Source organism: Sus scrofa, chromosome 7 (assembly GCF_000003025.6).
Source record: "Sus scrofa isolate TJ Tabasco breed Duroc chromosome 7, Sscrofa11.1, whole genome shotgun sequence".
Classification (NCBI taxonomy): domain Eukaryota; kingdom Metazoa; phylum Chordata; class Mammalia; order Artiodactyla; family Suidae; genus Sus; species Sus scrofa.
The window spans coordinates 50237738-50246218 of NC_010449.5; the positions used below are offsets into that span (position 1 = coordinate 50237738).

Genomic DNA, 8481 nt, shown 5'->3' on the forward strand with positions numbered 1-8481 from the left:
AGAAATAAAATAGACATTTCTCCAAAGAAGGCATGCAAATGGCCAACAGATATATCAAAAAATGATCAAAATCACTCATCACCAGGGAAATGCAAGGCAAAACCATAATCAAACATCACTTCATATTTTTTAGGATGACAATTAGCAGAAAACTGAATGATAACATGTGTTGGAAAGTATGTGGAGAAAAGGGAATGCTTGTACATTGTTAGTAGAAGAGTAAATTGGTGCTACTATCACGGAAAATAGTATGGAGATCCCTCAAAAAGAAAATAACCTGCTATAGGATCCAGCTATTCCACTTCTGGGTACATATATATAAAGGAATTGAAATCAGGATCTTAAAGAGATATCTGCACTGCCATGGTCATTGCAACATTTTCCACAAGAGCAAACACACAGAAACTACCTAAACGTTAATCAATGAACAAAATGATAAAGGAAATGTGGTCTGTACATACAATAGCATATTATCTAGCCTTTAAAAAGAGGAGATTTTGCCTTTTGTAACAACACAGGTGGACCTTGAGGGTATTATGCTAAGTGAAACAAGCTAGATACTGAAGAACAATTACATGATCTCACTTATAGAAGGAATCTGCAATAGTCAAACTCACAGAAGCAGACAATAGAATGCTGGGCTGGGAAGAGGGGAATTTGGAAGGTATTAGTCAAAAGGTACAGGAGTTCTCATCGCGCCATAGCGGAAACAAATCCGAATAGAAACCATGAGGTTGCTGGTTCGATCCCTGGCCTCGATCAGTGGGTTAAAGGTCCGGCATTGCCCTGAACTGTGGTGTAGGTCACAGACACAGCTCAGATCTGGCATTGCTGTGGCTGTGACATAGGTCAGCAGCTGTAGCTCTGATTAGAGAACCCTGGGCTGGGAACCTCCATGTGCCACAGGAGCAGGCCTAAAAAAAAATGCAAAAAAAGGTACAAACACCCAGGTATGTAAGATGAATAAATCCTAGAAATTTATTGTGCAGTATAGTGCCTGTAATTAATAATATGGTAGTATTTCCTGAAAAAGGTATTAAGAAGGTAGATCTTATGTGAAGTGTACTTATCACACATCTTCCTCATCATAAAGACAGGAGGAAACTTTCAAAGGTGATGGATGTGTTTATGAAATAGATGGTAGCGATGGTTTCATGCTTATCTCCAGATTTGTCACATTGTATATACTAAATAGGCAGAGCATCCTGTATGTCAATCGTACCTCAGTAAAGTGGTTTAAAAAGATGTGTGTTTTTGTATTTCTGTCTGTGTTAATGATCTCTCCTCTCTCTCTCTTTTTTTGGTCTTTTCTAGGGCCCCTCCCATGGCATACGGAGGTTTTCCCAGGCGAGGGGTCCAGTCGGAGCTGCAGCCACTGGCTATGCCAGAGCCACAGCAACGCGGGATCCGAGCCACGTCTGCGACCTACACTGCAGCTCACGGCAACGCCTGATCCTTAACCCACTGAGTAAGGCCAGGGATACGAACCCGCAACCTCATGGTTCCTAGTTGGATTCGCTAACCACTGAGCCACGATGGGAACTCCGATTTCTCCTCTCTTTAGCGAATAAATACTCTGAAGGTAGAAACTTTACATGTTATGGGCTAGGGCACTTAGTGCTTGATTCATAATAAGCTTTTAATTGATCTTTGTTAATTACGTGAATGACCAAATCCGTAAGGTATATAGCGCAATGATTGCCACATATTAAGTGTTCAGTAAATGGCACCTGCTGTTAATTTTTATTTATTTATTTTTTTGGTTTTCACATTTGTATTGGGGTCCACTGGGGAGGTGGCCGCTCTCCCCATCAGTGGAGATGCTCTCAGTTTTTAAAGCCGCTCTAGGCTGGGGCTTTGGGGGTCCTGTGGGCGGCTGGGCATGTTGGGCATGTTCCCATTGTCTTGGAGAGGCGCTGGGTACTTGTAGGGTGTGGCTCGGTTGATCCTGAGGGTGTAGTTGGTGTAGGGGCTGAGTGCGGGCAGAATTACAGCGAGGCTCTGGATGGTGAAGAGTGCCACCAGCACCAGCTCCTTGGCCCAGGCATTCTTCAGGAAGGCAGCAAATCTCGCTGCCATCTTGGTCTCTGCGTCAGTGGTGGTGGCCAACTGCTGTTTATTATTGTCACACTGTGAAGGGCTATTTATCCAACCTTGGAGAGAGATTGAAATCTTGCTTTTTGTTGCTTTTATCTTTTCTATCCCTATCTTTTTTTTGGCCTCTGCAATGCTGTCCTTCTTATTTCTTTCTATTAAAATATTTTATTATAGTTGATTTACAATGTTCTGTCAATTTCTGCTGTACAGCAAGGTGACCCAGCTATACATTTATATACGTTCTTTTTTCACATTCTCCTCCATCATGTTCCGCTGTCCCTCTTATTTAAATACAAAACAAATTCTGGTAAAAATATGATCTCAGAATGTATTTAAATATAGAGCTTATAATAGGCACAATTCATTCAGCAACCAGGAACCCTAGTCTCTAATTAAAATAAAATTTGTGAGTTGAAAGAGGACATTAATGGCTTTGCTCAAGGCATTTGTTTTGGAATGACCAAAGGACAAGATGGCTTATTGCACCTGCGACACACTGATGGATTATTCCTGCCTTGAGATGGATTTTGGACTTTTATTTCATAGCTTACAGAGGAAATCTAACCTTACCCTCAATTACTCTTGGGATCTTGAAATAGCTTTATGCTAAATATATATTCACATAATGCAAATGATATGTTAAAGTGTGTTTGAATTCTTAACAAAGACAGGCTGCAAATAAAATTTAGAGCAGAAGGAATTACAGTAGCAAATAAGCAATGCCTCATTAACAGCAGGACTTTTTTGTTTGTTTGTTTTGCAAACATCCAAGAATATGGCACTTCTGTGTGCCTCTACCTTTCTGGCAGTGTTACTCTGTGCATGGCCGTGTTGGTGCTGTGGAGCATTGTGGGTATCTTTTTTCCCTATAGGAAGGATACAGCTGCTCACAGGCTGGTGGATGGGAGGGAGGAGACTAAAAGCAGGGATTATAACCAGTGATTCTAAAGAAGGCAGTTGAACATGCATGAAGAAAGGGCAAACGCCTTCTGTGATGTGGTGGCTAATCCATAGAGAAACTAGCGGCAGAAAACTCACTTGACAGTGTTTAACCCTCTGTGGTCATGGAAATTTGTTTCCTTTCTAAGTAAAATGCACACATGCACCTATACCACTCATCTGAACACCATTTTAGGAGACACATGGGTGTGTGCTCTCCCCATGGACAGTTGAAGATGGGAGATTTTGCACATTTTGCAGAGCATCAGTGGCTTCAGCAAAAGAGAACTGACTCTTTGTGAGCTTTCTGATAATGCAAAATAGAACTGAGTTAGCCATAGGAAAGAAAAAAAAGAAAACAGTTCCCACGCAGTGACTTAGATTTTACGACACCATCTACCGAAGTCTTGTTAGCATTTTCGAAACAGCAAAAAGACAGGCTCAGTGATTTTTTTTCAGAGTTGCTGAAAAGCATGATTAGAAAAATATCTAACACTTGGAAATAAAGCTGAAGGATGACTGCATATCCTTTAAATGTCAGACTGGGGCACTATTTCACAATCCTTCTCCTAAAGGTTATTTGTCATCTAAATGAACACACCTAAATTTTAATTTGCTACCCCTTGATTAGAATCCACACACTGTAAATTTACATGCTCACCAGCGTATTTCTATGTCTCTTTTAAAAGGTGATTCTTAAGATTACTTTTGTTTAGTCACACTTCGAGACTACATAGTTCCATATCGATTGGCAAATTCATTTCAGTCTTTCTTGAACTAATTCTATCAATCTTCATTTCTTGAATTGTTTCCTAAACTAGCTTTACCATCCTACTGGTCTCGCATTGAGTCGAAAAAAATATTTGGCACATGTTTGTTCTATATTTGTATGAAAGTCATGAGACTGTTATTTGACATTGGAGGTGGTGCTACATTGTGGTTTTAAGAGTGCATTGCACAACAGAGGTTGCCTGGAGGCCACAGGCTGCAAATCTCAGATGCAGGAGCTCCTTGCTAATCATGAGTGCTCAGGATATGGTCCAGAACATTGATGCAGGTAACCAGGAGGGGGCAGACCCAAGATCACGGCATCATCTGGGCTCGCTGTGAGAGATCCTGAGCCTGCTTTTGAGGAAGACCAGGAAGATGGCAGTGCCTTGGGGGGAGAGGGGATAACTCACACATCCAAGGGCAGAATCAGAATTCAGAAAGGCCTTGGAAAACTGAAATATTGGGTTGAAATAAACCACATGGGAAAGCTGCGTTTGAAGGCGCAGAGTCTCAATTGCAAAAATATTTGAATCCTTTGACTCTGTAGACCCACACATGTAAATCTATCCCCAGTTAATAATAAAAAATATGGGAAGAGATTTTTGCACAAAAATGTTAATTGCAGTGTCGTTAAGAATAATGAAGAATTGGAAGCAATCGAAATGTCAACAATATGGGAATGATTAAGTAAATTGTAGTGCATCTAATTCATGGTTTTTTTTCCCCTACAAATTAAGAAGAACATTTATTGTGAAATATAGCACATAATAGGAAAGTGCACGCTACATAAATGTGCAATTTACTGAATTATAAAAAAAAGAACAGCCAAATAACCACCTCTCACACCAAAAAAAATGAAGCACTACCAGCACCCTGGTTCTCTTCACATGTTGCCTCCAAACCAAAGCCCTCTAAACTCCTAAAATAATCGTTATTCTGAATTTTATGATAATCACTTAAAATTGTTTTTGGTTATAGTTTTACCACCTAAGTATGTACTCCTCAAAACTATCATTTAGCTTTTTCTTTGGAAATTTATTTTAATGGGAATTTTTGTTTGCTTATTTGTTTGGCTACTTCTGCTCAACACCTTTTTTCCTTTTTTTAAAAGAATTGAGGAATAGTACCGATGCCATAAAATGCACCCATTTAAAGTGTACAATTCAATGGTTTTTAGTATCATTACAAAGTTGTGCAGCCATCATCTCTAATTCCAGAATATTTTTTATTATCCCCCAAAGAAACCCTATACCCATTAGCAGGCTCTTCCTGTTTCTTCCCCTGCCCCCAAGCCCTCAGCAATTATTAAGCTATTTTTGTCTGTGGATTTGCCTAGTCTGGATATATCTGGATACGAAAGCTATCATAGAGTATGTGGGTTTTATGTCTGGCTTCTTTCACTTAGCATCCTGTTTTTAAGGTAATCCACATTTTAGCACGTATTGGAACTTTATTTCTTTACATGACAGAGTAACATTCTGAGGTAAGGATATACCACATTTTACCATTTTACTTCTTCATTCATGAGGTGATGGGCATTTGGGTTGTTTTCACATTTGGGCTGTTGGATATAAGGCTCTTATAAACATCAGTGTGCAAGTTTTTGTGTACATATATGTTTACATGTCTCTCAGGGATATACCAAAGTGTGAGATGGTTGGATCATATGGAACTCTGTATTTAACCATTTGAGGAACTTCCTAAACTGTTTTTCAAAGCAGCTTCACCACACCACATTCCCATGAGCCATGCAGGGTGCTTCCAATTTCTCCAATTTCTTGCCAATACCAGTTATGTCCATCTTTTTGATTATAACCATCTTGGTGTCTGTGAAGTGGCATCTCATTGTGGTATGTGATTTGCATTTTCATAATGCTGAGCATCTTTTCATGTACTTTTTGGCCATTTGTACATCTTCCTTGGAGAAATGTCTACTGTCTTTTGTCTATTTTTTTCACCCTGAACTCCTGGAAACTCCTGATCTTTTTACTGAATCCACAGTTTTGGTTTTCCAGATTGCCATAGAATAAGAATCATGCAGTATGTAGCCTTTTCTTCCTCTTAGTGGTATGCATTTAAATGTCCTCCATGTCTTTTTATGACTTTATAGCTCTTTCCTTTCCTTTCCTTTCCTTTCCTTTCCTTTCCTTTCCTTTCCTTTCCTTCCCTTTCCTTTCCTTTCCTTTCCTTTCCTTTCCTTTCCTTTCCTTTCCTTTCCTTTCCTTTCCTTTCCTTTCCTTTCCTTTCCTCTTTCTCTTTCTCTTGCTTTTTAGGACCACACTCACAGCATAAGGAAGTTCCCAGGCTAGGGGTCATAATGGAGCTACATTTGCTGGCCTACACTACCAGCCACAGCAACTTGGGATCCAAGCAGCATCTTCAACCTACACCACAGCTCAGGGCAATGCCAAATCCTTAACCCACTGAGTGAGGCCAGAGATCAAACCCATATGCTCATGGATACTAGTCAGGTTTGTTACTGCTGAGCCACAACAGGAACTCCCACTCATTTCTTTTTATTGTTGAATAGTGTTTCACTGCATGGATATACCACGGTTTGTTTAAGTCAATTGCTTCCAGGTTTTGACCATTATAAAAAACATCAATAAAAATGTTTGCCAAAAAAAGAAAAAAGAAAAAAAGAAAAAAAATTAATGCGCAGCTTTTTTGGGTGAACTTAGATTTTTCAGCTTGAGTAAATACCAAAAGAGCATTATTGCTGGATCATATGGCAAGAATATGTTTAGATTTGTAAGAAACTGCCAAAATGACTGTACCTTTGTTTGCTTCTTTTCTTTTTACCACCGAACCTGTGGCATATGGAAGTTCCTGGGCTAGGGGTCAAGTTTGAGCAGCAGCTGAGGTCTGTGCCACAGCTACAGCAACACTGGATCTGAGCCAGGTCTGTGACCTCTGCTGCAGCTTATGGTGATGCCAGATCCTTAACCCATTGAGTGAGGCCAGGGTTTGAACCCCCATCTTCACAGATACTACGTTTCATTCTTAACCTGCTGAGCCACAATAGGAACTCCAAGGGTAGCATATTGTATTTCTACGAACAACCAGAGTTTCTGCTGCTATACATTTTTTCCAGTTTTTGGTGTTGACAATACTGTCAGTGTTTTGGTTTATTGCCATTCTGATAGATGTGTAATGATATCTCCTTGTCTGAATTCTCATTTCCCTGATGACTTTCTGTTTGAGTACCTTTGTGTGTGTGTGTGTGTGTGTGTGTGTCTTTTTGCTATTTCTCGGGCTGCTTCCACGGCACATGGAGATTCCCAGGCTAGGGGTTCAATCGGAGCCATAGCCACCAGCCTACACCAGAGTCACAGCAACGCGGGATCTGAGCTGCGTCTGCAATCTACACCACAGCTCATGGCAACACCGGATCCTTAACCCACTGAGCAAGGGCAGGGACTGAACCCACAACCTCATGGTTCCTAGTCGGATTCGTTAACCACTGCGCCACTACGGGAACTCCGAGTACCTTATTATATGCTTATTTGCCATCTTGCTTTTCTTTGGTAGGGTTCTGTTCAGATTTTTGCCTATGTTTTAACTGGGTTGTTTTCTGGTTGAGTTTTTATTTTTTTTAATTATTTTTTCTTTTAATTTTTAAAAATTTTAATTTTATAATAATTTTTATTTTTTCCATTATAGCTGGTTTACAGTGTTCTATCAATTTTCTGCTGTACAGCAAGGTGACCCAGTCACACATACATTCTTGTTGAGTTTTAGTAAGTATTTTATATTTGGATACCACTCCTTTCTCAGATAATGTATTTTGCAAATATTTCCCCCCAGCCTGTGACTTTTCATTCTCTCCATAGTATATTGCAAGCAGGAGAAGTTTTTAAATTTTATGATGTTAAACTTCTCAATTTTTCCTTTCATGAATCATACTTTTGGTTCCTCTAGTTTTTTGGAGCATATTTAAATTATGAATTCAAAGTCTTTGTTTAGCAAATTCAACATATGGATTTCCTCAGGAACAACATCTATTGACTGATTGTTTCCCTAGTATAGATCCTGCTGTCTTATTTCTTTGAACATTTAATTTTTTAATTTTAATTTTTTTTTCCTTTTAGGAGCACACCTGTGGCATATGGAGGTTCCCAGACTAGGGGTTGAATCAGAGCTGCAGCTGCCGGCCTACACCACAGCCACAGCAACTCGGGATCTGAGCTGTGTCTGCAACCTACAGCATAGCTCACAAGAACACCAGATCCTTAAACCACTGAGCAAGGCTGGGGATCAAACTCCCAACCTCATGTTCCTAGTTGGATTCATTTCACTTGTGTCACGATGGGAACTCCAAAAACTGAACATTTTAAATGATATAATGTGGCAACTCTTGAAATCAGATTCTCTCTGTCTCTACGGTTTATTATTATTGCTGTTTGTTGTTGCTGCAGCTGTTTTAACGTTTTCTTTTCTTTTTCTTTTTTTTGCCTTTCCTAGGACCGCACCCTGGGCATATGGAGGTTCCCAGGCTAGGGGTTTAATTGGAGCTGCAGCCGCCAGCCTAAGCCAGAGCCACAACAACGCGGGATCGGAGTCGCGTCTGCAACCTACACCACAGCTCACGGCAACACCAGATCGTTAACCCACTGAGCAAGGCCAGGGATCGAACCCGCAACCTCATGGTTCCTAGTCGGATTCGTTAACCAC

The 8481-nt window shown here is 40.2% G+C and overlaps 1 pseudogene; it reads right to left on the bottom strand.

The window, feature by feature from the left end:
- On the bottom strand, positions 1744-2079 carry LOC100152420 (annotated as a pseudogene).